At 51.3% G+C, this 13236-nt stretch overlaps 1 pseudogene; it reads left to right on the forward strand.

The window, feature by feature from the left end:
* Positions 1-2145: 2145 nt before the first annotated feature.
* On the forward strand, positions 2146-2801 carry LOC135376072 (uncharacterized; annotated as a pseudogene).
* Positions 2802-13236: the final 10435 nt, after the last annotated feature.

Raw genomic sequence — 13236 nt, forward strand, 5'->3', positions numbered from 1 at the left:
CCAAGTGGAGAGACGGGTCATTGCTGACCACCTGGCGGCGACCATCTCCCACCTCGGCCGCCTCTTCACCTGCCTAGGCAATGGACGGCGGGACAACATCCTGGGGCGCATTGCTCCGGACCTGCGTTCCCTCGGGTCTAAGGACCCCCAACCCGAGGACGAGGGGACGTCGCAGCTGTTTGGGCAGCGCTTCCTAGATCAACTTCGCACCCGTAATGAAACGTTCCGGGTGTTGAAAGAGGCCCGCCAGGAACCCACACGCCAGCCGATGCAGGAACCGGCAGCCAAAGGTCCCAGAACAACAGTCGGCGGCCCCAGTACCTTTCGGCGCCAGCCCATACCCTTTTAGCCCATACCCAGGCCCTTCCCGGGGGGCTTACAGGGAAGGGCACCACCAGGCCCAAGAGGTAAGTCCTGTAATTCAGTCACCCTTGACGGCAGACAGGACCAGTCTTTGTGTTCAGGCTTGGGCTCAGCTATCTCGCGACGCGTGGGTGCTCAAGACAATAAGGGGGTACCATCTGTAGTTCTCGCAGAGGCCGCCGTATCAGTCCCTCCACAGCAACACTCAGGTTCCGTGTCCTTCTGTTGCCACTGGGGGAGTGATCCAGGAACTACAACAGAAAGGAGCAATATCTGCCATCTCCTTGAAGGATGCACGTTTTCTGTTCCTATTCTTTCTGGTCCCCAAGAAAGATTTGCAGTTGAGACCCATCTTGAACCTGAAAGAGCTAAACCGTTTCATTGCTCACGAACATTTCAAAATGGAGGGCTGGAACACTGTAAGGGGACTGCTCCTTCAGGGAGATTTTCTTGTTCGAATAGACCTCAAGGACGCTTACCTGTCCATTCCGATCAGCAGTTCCGATCGTCCATGGCTTTGCTTCCTCTATCACGGGACCTGCTACCCATGGAATGTGCTCCCTTTCGGCTTGACGTCTGCACCACGGGTGTTCACCAAACTGATGAAACCAGTCGTGGCTTACCTGAGGTCGCGCGGAGTTCGGCTAGTGATTTACCTGGACGACATTTTGATCATGGATCAGTCTCCTTGTCATCTACTTGCCACCACGAGCTTTGTAGTAGATTTCTTGCATGCCCTGGGTTTCATCGTGAACCAATCCAAATCCCACCTCGTACCAACTCGGAAACTACTCTTTCTGGGGTTCGAAGTTTCAACCTCCCCAGAACCCACACTTGGCCTACCCCTCGGCAAGGGCCAGACCATCATCCAGGAGCTCGAAGCCCTTCTTCAGGGCCCAAGGCGGGCGAGACATTTAGCAAAAGTCGTTGGCCTATTGAGTGCAACATCCCTTGCAATCTTGGAAGCTCCTCTCCATCTCCGGTCGCTCCAATCTCTGCTTCATCAGACCTTGAAGCGGGGTTCGTACGAGAGCACAATTACGCTCACCGTGGAGGCCACCAAGGACCTGCAGTGGTGGAGCAAGAAACTCTTGTCGTGCCCCACTCGACCATTGCGCGAGAAATCTGTAGTACAGATAATTCAATCGGACAGCTCCCTGAGGGGCTGGGGGGCGAGCTCCGAGGGTTCTGTGGTGGGTCAACAATGGAGCAGCGACCTTGCTCGCCTCCACATAAACGAGTTAGAACTGGTAGCTGCCCTCTTGGGACTCAAAGCTCTAGTGAAAGCGCCGCCTCAAGGGCGGATCCTTCTCCAGCTAGACAACAGGGCAGCAGTGGCAGCCATCAATCGGATGGGGAGCACCCGTTCCTCACGCCTCAATCAGGTAGCACTCGAGCTATGGTCTTGGTGTCTCAATCGTGGCCTGACAGTGCAGGCGCAATACATCCCAGGGAGTCTGAATGTGGTGGCGGACCGAGCCTCACGTTTCAGGTTCGACAGCAGCAGCTGGAGACTGCATCCCTTAATATTCCGCGAAGTCGTGAAGCTGTGGGGACCAATTCTGGTAGACCTGTTTGCAGACCTATCGAACTTCCAGGTGCCACACTACTTCAGTTGGAAACCGAATCCAGGGTCAGCAGGTGTGGACGCCTTCAGCCAGCCCTGGTCAGGACCAGGTCTCTATGCTTTCCCCCCTTCAGCCTAATAAGCCGTTGCCTTCAGAAAATGTGCGAGTCACAATCCACTCTCGTCCTAGTAACCCCGATTTGTCCCTCTCAGCCATGGTATCCATCCCTCCTGCGTCTTTCATGCCAGGAGCCTCGTCTAATTCCTCCACTTCCACACATACAGAACAGAGTTCTACAGAACTCCCAGGGTGTAGCTCATCCACTGTTGGAACAGGGCCTTCGCCTGGCGGTATGGAAAGTGACCAGCGACCTTTCCATTCACAGACCCAGGCCTTTCGGGAGAAGCTGCCGAGCTTATCTCAGCATCATGGCGAAGGGGCACAAAGCTTGTTTACAGCGCTTGCTGGCGAAAGTGGGACAGCTGGTGCAGTACAAGGTCGATGGATTCCCTTTCTCCCCCTATAACATCAGTCCTGAATTTTTTGACCCATCTCCACTTCAACGAACGTCTAGCTTATAGAACGATCAACTGCTATCGGTCCGCCCTGTCCCAGATTATCGGTAGCTGCGAAGGGTATCCTTTAGGCGAGCACCCTTCAGTGTCTCGTCTGCTTAGGGGAGTCTTTAATCTTAATCCCCTCTCCCAAAATATACTACTACTTGGCCTGTGGAAGTGGTCACCTCTTACATCTCGTCCCTCGGCTCAAACAGCTCCCTCCCTTTACGCCTTTTAACTTACAAATTGACCATGCTCCTAGCCCTTGCTACGGCTGGCCGCTCGGCAGACCTACGTTTGTTGTCTACAGAGAGTATAAGACGACAAGCTTTGGGCTGGGATATAGCTCCCAATGGGTTACGGAAAACATCCAGGCCCTCAGGGACTGCACCTTCCCTTTTTATTCCTGCCTTGCACCAGGAACCTCTTCTTTGTCCTGTGCTCTGCCTGCAATCTTATATAGCACGCACCCTCCCCCATCGGAACAGCTGCCCTCAGCTCCTTCTGACAACCCAGAAGCCATATAAGCCTGCCTCACGCGATACTATTGCAAATTGGCTAATACGGGTCCTGAATCTTGCGGGTATTCACACCCGCATCTTCCAAGCCCACTCTACTAGGGGTGCAGCAACATCCGAAGCACTAGATAGGGGGTTCCTGTCTCTGAGATACTCAAAGTTGCTGACTGGTCTTCTGACACTACATTCAATCGTTTCTACAGGCGTGAGGCTCGCTCAAGGACTAGCTTCGGGGTTCAGGTGCTATCTCAGGTGGGCACACAGCTTTCAACCAGCAGACTTTTGTAAACCCTGATAGTAAGTGGCGACATATACAGAAGTATAATTACCAGTTCTGACGAATGGTACTTACCTGAAGTTAGAGCAGGAATTATATGATGTATAGGGAGACAATCTCTGGGTTCCTGCTCCTCTCAACAGTGGAAATTTATTGCAATGAGTCCACCGTTGTCACTGTGGAGGGAAGCTCTGGGTTCCTGCTCCTCTCAACAGTGGGAAATCTAGGGCAAATTAGTCCACTATTGTCACTGCGGAGGGAATCTCTGGGTTCCTGCTCCTCTCAACAGTGGGAAATTTAGGGCGATTAGTCCCCTGCTGTCACTGCGGATGGAATCTCTGGGTTCCTGCTCCTCTCAACAGTGGGAAATCTAGGGCAACTTTGTCCACCGTTGTCACTGCGGAGGGAATCTCTGGGTTCCTGCTCCTCTCAACAGTGGGAAATTTAGGGTAATTAGTCCACTGTTGTCACCGCGGAGGGAATCTCTGGGTTCCTGCTCCTCTCAATAGTGGGAAATTTAGGGCAATTAGTCCACTGTTGTCACTTCGGAGGGAATCTCTGGATTCCTGCTCCTCTCAACAGTGGGAAATTTAGGGCAATTAGTCCACTGTTGTCACTGAGGAGGGAATCTCTGGGTTCCTGCTCCTCTCAACAGTGGGAAATTTAGGGCAATTAGTCCACTGTTGTCACTGCGGAGGGAATCTCTGGATTCCTGCTCCTCTCAACAGTGGGAAATTTAGGGCAATTAGTCCACTGTTGTCACTGCGGAGGGAATCTCTGGGTTCCTGCTCCTCTCAACAGTGGGAAATTTAGGGCAATTAGTCCACTGTTGTCACTGCGGAGGGAATCTCTGGGTTCCTGGTCCTCTCAACAGTGGGAAATTTAGGGCAATTAGTCCACTGTTGTCACTGCGGAGGGAATCTCTGGGTTCCTGCTCCTCTCAACAGTGGGAAATTTAGGGCAATTAGTCCACTGTTGTCACTGCGGAGGGAATCTCTGGGTTCCGGCTCCTCTCAACAGTGGCAAATTTAGGGCAATTAGTCCACTGTTGTCACTGCGGAGGGAATCTCTGGGTTCCTGCTCCTCTCAACAGTGGGAAATTTAGGGCAATTAGTCCACTGTTGTAACTGCGGAGGGAATCTCTGGGTTCCTGCTCCTCTCAACAGTGGGAAATTTAGGGCAATTAGTCCACTGTTGTCACTGCGGAGGGAAATCTCTGGGTTCCTGCTGCTCTCAACAGTGGGAAATTTAGGGCAATTAGTCCACTGTTGTCACTGCGGAGGGAATCTCTGGGTTCCTGCTCCTCTCAACAGTGGGAAATTTAGGGCAATTAGTCCACTGTTGTAACTGCGGAGGGAATCTCTGGGTTCCTGCTCCTCTCAACAGTGGGAAATTTAGGGCAATTAGTCCACTGTTGTCACTGCGGAGGGAAATCTCTGGGTTCCTGCTGCTCTCAACAGTGGGAAATTTAGGGCAATTAGTCCACTGTTGTCACTGCGGAGGGAATCTCTGGGTTCCTGCTCCTCTCAACAGTGGGAAATTTAGGGCAATTAGTCCACTGTTGTCACTGCGGAGGGAATCTCTGGGTTCCTGCTCCTCTCAACAGTGGGAAATTTAGGGCAATTAGTCCACTGTTGTCACGGCGGAGAGAATCTCAGGGTTCCTGCTCCTATCAACAGTGGGAAATCTAGGGAAAATTAGTTAGGGTGATGTTAGTGGCAGACTGGCATAGTAAGGACGTAGTGGGCTACAGTAAGGACATGGAGACTTACACTGAGTACGTGGGCACTTACGATAAGGACATGCCGACTTACAATGAGGACATGAAGACTTACTGTCTTAAGAAAGGTCTTACAGCTACATGCCTCACAGCGGCATACCTTACTGCCACACGTCTCACAGCTACATGCCTTACTGTATATGCCTTACCAGCTGCATGCCATACCGCTATGCTACTACGCTCTTGCGACTGCGGAGGGAATCTCTGGGTTTCTGCTCCTCTCAACAGTGGGAAATTTAGGGCAATTAATTCACTGTTGTCACTGCGGAGGGAATCTTTGGGTTCCTGCTCCTCTCAACAGTGGGAAATTTAGGGCAATTAGTCCACTGTTGTCACTGCGGAGGGAATCTCTGGGTTCCTGCTCCTCTCAACAGTGGGAAATTTAGGGCAATTAGTCCACTGGTGTCACTGCGGAGGGAATCTCTGGGTTCCTGCTCCTCTCAACAGTGGGACATTTAGGGCAATTAGTCCACTGTTGTCACTGCGGAGGGAATCTCTGGGTTCCTGCTCCTCTCAAGAGTGGGAATTTTAGGGCAATTAGTCCACTGTTGTCACTGCGGAGGGAATCTCTGGGTTCCTGCTCCTCTCAACAGTGGGAAATCTAGGGCAGATTAGTCCACTGTTGTCACTGCAGAGGGAATCAATGGGTTCCTGCTCCTCTCAAGTGTGGGAAATTTAGGGCAATTAGTCCACTGTTGTCACTGCGGAGGGATTCTCTGGGTTCCTGCTCCTCTCAACAGTGGCAAATTTAGGGCCATTAGTCCACTGCTGTCACTCCGGAGGGAATCTCGGTTCCTGCTGCTCTCAACAGTGGGAAATTTAGGGCAATTAGTCCACTGTTGTCACTGCGGAGGGAATCTCTGGGTTCCTGCTCCTCTCGTGGGAAATCTGGGCCAAATTAGACCACTGTTGTCACTGCGGAGGGAATCTCTGGGTTCCTGCTCCTCTCAACAGTGGGAAATTTAGGGCAATTAGTCCACTGTTGTCACTGCGGAGGGAATCTCTGGGTTCCTGCTCCTCTCAACAGTGGGAAATCTAGGGCAAATTAGTCCACTGTTGTCACTGCGGAGGGAATCTCTGGGTTCCTGCTCCTCTCAACAGTGGGAAATTTAGGGCAATTAGTCCACTGTTGTCACTGCGGAGGGAATCTCTGGGTTCCTGCTCCTCTCAACAGTGGGAAATTTAAGCAATTAGTCCACTGTTGTCACTGCTGAGGGAATCTCTGGGTTCCTGCTCATCTCAACAGTGGGAAATTTAGGGCAATTAGTCCACTGTTGTCACTGCGGAGGGAATCTCTGGGTTCCTGCTCCTCTCAACAGTGGGAAATCTAGGGCAAATTAGTCCACTGTTGTCCTTGCGGAGGGAATCTCTGGGTTCCTGCTCATCTCAACAGTGGGAAATTTAGGGCAATTAGTCCACTGTTGTCACTGCGGAGGGAATCTCTGGGTTCCTGCTCCTCTCAACAGCGGGAAATTTAGGGCAATTAGTGCACTGTTGTCACTGCGGAGGGAATATCTGGGTTCCTGCTCCTCTCAACAGAGGGAAATTTAGGGCAATTAGTCCACTGTTGTCACTGTGGAGGGAATCTCTGGGTTCCTGCTCCTCTCAACAGTGGGAAATATAGGCCAAATTAGTCCACTGTTGTCACTGCGGAGGGAATCTCTGGGTTCCTGCTCCTCTCAACAGCGGGAAATTTAGGGCAATTAGTCCACTGTTGTCACTGTGGAGGGAATCTCTGGGTTCCTGCTCTTCTCAACAGTGGGAAATCTAGGCCTAATTAGTCCACTGTTGTCACTGCGGAGGAAATATCTGGGTTCCTGCTCCTCTCAACAGTGGGAAATTTAGGGCAATTAGTCCACTGTTGTCAGTGCGGAGGGAATCTCTGGGTTCCTGCTCCTGTCAACAGTGGGAAATTTAGGGCAATTAGTCCACTGTTGTCACTGCGGAGGGAATCTCCGGGTTCCTGCTCCTCTCAACAGTGGGAAATTTAGGGCAATTAGTCCACTGTTGTCACTGTGGAGGGGATCTCTGGGTTCCTGCTCCTATCAACAGTAGGAAATCTAGGGCAAATTAGTCCACTGTTGTCACTGCGGAGGGAATCTCTGGGTTCCTGCTCCTCTCAACAGTGGGAATTTTAGGGCAATTAGGCCACTGTTGTCACTGCGGAGGGAATCTCTGGGCTCCTGCTCCTCTCAACAGTGGGAAATCTAGGGCAAATTAGTCCACTGTTGTCACTGCGGAGGGAATCTCTGGGTTCCTGCTCCTCTCAACAGTGGGAAATTTAGGGCAATTAGTCCACTGTTGTCAGTGTGGAGGGAATCTCTGGGTTCCTGCTCCTCTCAACAGTGGGAAATTTAGGGCAATTAGTCCACCGTTGTCACTGTGGAGGGAATCTCTGGGTTCCTGCTCCTCTCAACAGTGGGAAATCTAGGCCAAATTAGTCCACTGTTGTCACTGCGGAGGGAATCTCTGGGTTCCTGCTCCTCTCAACAGTGGAAAATTTAGGGCAATTAGTCCACTGTTGTCACTGCGGAGGGAATCTTTGGGTTCCTGCTCCTCTCAACAGTGGGAAATTTAGGGCAATTAGTCCACTGTTGTCACTGCGGAGGGAATCTCTGGGTTCCTGCTCCTCTCAACAGTGGGAAATTTAGGGCAATTAGTCCACTGGTGTCACTGCGGAGGGAATCTCTGGGTTCCTGCTCCTCTCAACAGTGGGACATTTAGGGCAATTAGTCCACTGTTGTCACTGCGGAGGGAATCTCTGGGTTCCTGCTCCTCTCAACAGTGGGAAATCTAGGGCAGATTAGTCCACTGTTGTCACTGCAGAGGGAATCAATGGGTTCCTGCTCCTCTCAAGAGTGGGAAATTTAGGGCCATTAGTCCACTGCTGTCACTCCGGAGGGAATCTCGGTTCCTGCTGCTCTCAACAGTGGGAAATTTAGGGCAATTAGTCCACTGTTGTCACTGCGGAGGGAATCTCTGGGTTCCTGCTCCTCTCGTGGGAAATCTAGGCCAAATTAGTCCACTGTTGTCACTGCGGAGGGAATCTCTGCGTTCCTGCTCCTCTCAACAGTGGGAAATTTAGGGCAATTAGTCCACTGTTGTCACTGCGGAGGGAATCTCTGGGTTCCTGCTCCTCTCAACAGTGGGAAATCTAGGGCAAATTAGTCCACTGTTGTCAGTGCGGAGGGAATCTCTGGGTTCCTGCTCCTGTCAACAGTGGGAAATTTAGGGCAATTAGTCCACTGTTGTCACTGCGGAGGGAATCTCCGGGTTCCTGCTCCTCTCAACAGTGGGAAATTTAGGGCAATTAGTCCACTGTTGTCACTGTGGAGGGGATCTCTGGGTTCCTGCTCCTATCAACAGTAGGAAATCTAGGGCAAATTAGTCCACTGTTGTCACTGCGGAGGGAATCTCTGGGTTCCTGCTCCTCTCAACAGTGGGAATTTTAGGGCAATTAGGCCACTGTTGTCACTGCGGAGGGAATCTCTGGGCTCCTGCTCCTCTCAACAGTGGGAAATCTAGGGCAAATTAGTCCACTGTTGTCACTGCGGAGGGAATCTCTGGGTTCCTGCTCCTCTCAACAGTGGGAAATTTAGGGCAATTAGTCCACTGTTGTCAGTGTGGAGGGAATCTCTGGGTTCCTGCTCCTCTCAACAGTGGGAAATTTAGGGCAATTAGTCCACCGTTGTCACTGTGGAGGGAATCTCTGGGTTCCTGCTCCTCTCAACAGTGGGAAATCTAGGCCAAATTAGTCCACTGTTGTCACTGCGGAGGGAATCTCTGGGTTCCTGCTCCTCTCAACAGTGGAAAATTTAGGGCAATTAGTCCACTGTTGTCACTGCGGAGGGAATCTTTGGGTTCCTGCTCCTCTCAACAGTGGGAAATTTAGGGCAATTAGTCCACTGTTGTCACTGCGGAGGGAATCTCTGGGTTCCTGCTCCTCTCAACAGTGGGAAATTTAGGGCAATTAGTCCACTGGTGTCACTGCGGAGGGAATCTCTGGGTTCCTGCTCCTCTCAACAGTGGGAAATCTAGGGCAAATTAGTCCACTGTTGTCCTTGCGGAGGGAATCTCTGGGTTCCTGCTCATCTCAACAGTGGGAAATTTAGGGCAAATTAGTCCACTGTTGTCACTGCGGAGGGAATCTCTGGGTTCCTGCTCCTCTCAACAGTGGGAAATCTAGGGCAGATTAGTCCACTGTTGTCACTGCAGAGGGAATCAATGGGTTCCTGCTCCTCTCAAGAGTGGGAAATTTAGGGCCATTAGTCCACTGCTGTCACTCCGGAGGGAATCTCGGTTCCTGCTGCTCTCAACAGTGGGAAATTTAGGGCAATTAGTCCACTGTTGTCACTGCGGAGGGAATCTCTGGGTTCCTGCTCCTCTCGTGGGAAATCTAGGCCAAATTAGTCCACTGTTGTCACTGCGGAGGGAATCTCTGCGTTCCTGCTCCTCTCAACAGTGGGAAATTTAGGGCAATTAGTCCACTGTTGTCACTGCGGAGGGAATCTCTGGGTTCCTGCTCCTCTCAACAGTGGGAAATCTAGGGCAAATTAGTCCACTGTTGTCACTGCGGAGGGAATCTCTGGGTTCCTGCTCCTCTCAACAGTGGGAAATTTAGGGCAATTAGTCCACTGTTGTCACTGCGGAGGGAATCTCTGGGTTCCTGCTCCTCTCAACAGTGGGAAATTTAAGCAATTAGTCCACTGTTGTCACTGCTGAGGGAATCTCTGGGTTCCTGCTCATCTCAACAGTGGGAAATTTAGGGCAATTAGTCCACTGTTGTCACTGCGGAGGGAATCTCTGGGTTCCTGCTCCTCTCAACAGTGGGAAATCTAGGGCAAATTAGTCCACTGTTGTCCTTGCGGAGGGAATCTCTGGGTTCCTGCTCATCTCAACAGTGGGAAATTTAGGGCAATTAGTCCACTGTTGTCACTGCGGAGGGAATCTCTGGGTTCCTGCTCCTCTCAACAGCGGGAAATTTAGGGCAATTAGTCCACTGTTGTCACTGTGGAGGGAATCTCTGGGTTCCTGCTCCTCTCAACAGTGGGAAATATAGGCCAAATTAGTCCACTGTTGTCACTGCGGAGGGAATCTCTGGGTTCCTGCTCCTCTCAACAGCGGGAAATTTAGGGCAATTAGTCCACTGTTGTCACTGTGGAGGGAATCTCTGGGTTCCTGCTCCTCTCAACAGTGGGAAATCTAGGCCTAATTAGTCCACTGTTGTCACTGTGGAGGGAATCTCTGGGTTCCTGCTCCTCTCAACAGTGGGAAATTTAGGGCAATTAGTCCACCGTTGTCACTGTGGAGGGAATCTCTGGGTTCCTGCTCCTCTCAACAGTGGGAAATCTAGGCCAAATTAGTCCACTGTTGTCACTGCGGAGGGAATCTCTGGGTTCCTGCTCCTCTCAACAGTGGGAAATTTAGGGTAATTAGTCGACTGTTGTCACTGCGGAGGGAATCTCTGGTTTCCTGCTCCTCTCAACAGTGGGAAATCTAGGGCAAATTAGTCCACTGTTGTCACTGCGGAGGGAATCTCTGGGTTCCTGCTCCTCTCAACAGTGGGAAATTTAGGGCAATTAGTCCACTGTTGTCACTGCGGAGGGAATCTCTGGGTTCCTGCTCCTGTCAACAGTGGGAAATTTAGGGCAATTAGTCCACTGTTGTCACTGCGGAGGGAATCTCTGGGTTCCTGCTCCTCTCAACAGTGGGAAATTTAGGGCAATTAGTCCACTGTTGTCACTGCGGGGTGAATCTCTGGGTTCCTGCTCCTCTCAACAGTGGGAAATTTAGGGCAATGAGTCCATTGTTGTCACTGTGGAGGGGATCTCTGGGTTCCTGCTCCTATCAACAGTAGGAAATCTAGGGCAAATTAGTCCACTGTTGTCACTGCGGAGAGAATCTCTGGGTTCCTGCTCCTCTCAACAGTGGGAAATTTAGGGCAATTAGTCCACTGTTGTCACTGCTGAGGGAATCTCTGGGTTTCTGCTCCTCTCAACAGTGGGAAATTTAGGGCAATTAGTCCACTGTTGTCACTGCGGAGGCAATCTCTGGGTTCCTGCTCCTGTCAACAGTGGGAAATTTAGGGCAATTAGTCCACTGTTGTCACTGCTGAGGGAATCTCTGGGTTCCTGCTCCTGTCAATAGTGGGAAATTTAGGGCAATTAGTCCACTGTTGTCACTGCGGAGGGAATCTCTGGGTTCCTGCTCCTGTCAACAGTGGGAAATTTAGGGCAATTAGTCCACTGTTGTCACTGCGGAGGGAATCTCTGGGTTCCTGCTCCTCTCAACAGTGGGAAATTTAGGGCAATTAGTCCACTGTTGTCTCTGCGGAGGGAATCTCTGGGTTCCTGCTCCTCTCAACAGTGGGAAATTAATGGCAATTAGTCCACTGTTGTCACTGCGGAGGGAATCTCTGGGTTCCTGCTCCTCTCAACAGTGGGAAATTTAGGGCAATTAGTCCACTGTTGTCACTGCGGAGGGAATCTCTGGGTTCCTGCTCCTCTCAACAGTGGAAAATTTAGGGCAATTAGTCCACTGTTGTCACTGCGAAGGGAATCTCTGGGTTCCTGCTCCTCTCAACAGTGGGAAATTTAGGGCAATTAGCCCACTGTTGTCACTGCGGAGGGAATCTCTGGGTTCCTGCTCCTCTCAACAGTGGGAAATTTAGGGCAATTAGTCCACTGGTGTCACTGCGGAGGGAATCTCTGGGTTCCTGCTCCTCTCAACAGTGGGACATTTAGGGCAATTAGTCCACTGTTGTCACTGCGGAGGGAATCTCTGGGTTCGTGCTCCTCTCAAGAGTGGGATATTTAGGGCAATTAGTGCACTGTTGTCACTGCGGAGGGAATCTCTGGGTTCCTGCTCCTCTCAACAGTAGGAAATCTAGGGCAAATTAGTCCACTGTTGTCACTGCGGAGAGATTCTCTGGGTTCCTGCTCCTCTCAACAGTGGGAATTTTAGGGCAATTAGTCCACTGTTGTCACTGCGGAGGGAATCTCTGGGTTCCTGCTCCTCTCAACAGTGGGAAATCTAGGGCAGATTAGTCCACTGTTGTCACTGCAGAGGGAATCAATGGGTTCCTGCTCCTCTCAAGAGTGGGAAATTTAGGGCAATTAGTCCACTGTTGCACTGCGGAGGGAATCTCTGGGTTCCTGCTCCTCTCAACAGTGGGAAATTTAGGGCAATGAGTCCATTGTTGTCACTGTGGAGGGGATCTCTGGGTTCCTGCTCCTATCAACAGTAGGAAATCTAGGGCAAATTAGTCCACTGTTGTCACTGCGGAGAGAATCTCTGGGTTCCTGCTCCTGTCAACAGTGGGAAATTTAGGGCAATTAGTCCACTGTTGTCACTGCGGAGGGAATCTCCGGGTTCCTGCTCCTCTCAACAGTGGGAAATTTAGGGCAATTAGTCCACTGTTGTCACTGTGGAGGGGATCTCTGGGTTCCTGCTCCTATCAACAGTAGGAAATCTAGGGCAAATTAGTCCACTGTTGTCACTGCGGAGGGAATCTCTGGGTTCCTGCTCCTCTCAACAGTGGGAATTTTAGGGCAATTAGGCCACTGTTGTCACTGCGGAGGGAATCTCTGGGCTCCTGCTCCTCTCAACAGTGGGAAATCTAGGGCAAATTAGTCCACTGTTGTCACTGCGGAGGGAATCTCTGGGTTCCTGCTCCTCTCAACAGTGGGAAATTTAGGGCAATTAGTCCACTGTTGTCAGTGTGGAGGGAATCTCTGGGTTCCTGCTCCTCTCAACAGTGGGAAATTTAGGGCAATTAGTCCACCGTTGTCACTGTGGAGGGAATCTCTGGGTTCCTGCTCCTCTCAACAGTGGGAAATCTAGGCCAAATTAGTCCACTGTTGTCACTGCGGAGGGAATCTCTGGGTTCCTGCTCCTCTCAACAGTGGAAAATTTAGGGCAATTAGTCCACTGTTGTCACTGCGGAGGGAATCTTTGGGTTCCTGCTCCTCTCAACAGTGGGAAATTTAGGGCAATTAGTCCACTGTTGTCACTGCGGAGGGAATCTCTGGGTTCCTGCTCCTCTCAACAGTGGGAAATTTAGGGCAATTAGTCCACTGGTGTCACTGCGGAGGGAATCTCTGGGTTCCTGCTCCTCTCAACAGTGGGACATTTAGGGCAATTAGTCCACTGTTGTCACTGCGGAGGGAATCTC

This window comes from Ornithodoros turicata, unplaced genomic scaffold, assembly GCF_037126465.1.
Source record: "Ornithodoros turicata isolate Travis unplaced genomic scaffold, ASM3712646v1 ctg00001007.1, whole genome shotgun sequence".
NCBI classification, from domain to species: domain Eukaryota; kingdom Metazoa; phylum Arthropoda; class Arachnida; order Ixodida; family Argasidae; genus Ornithodoros; species Ornithodoros turicata.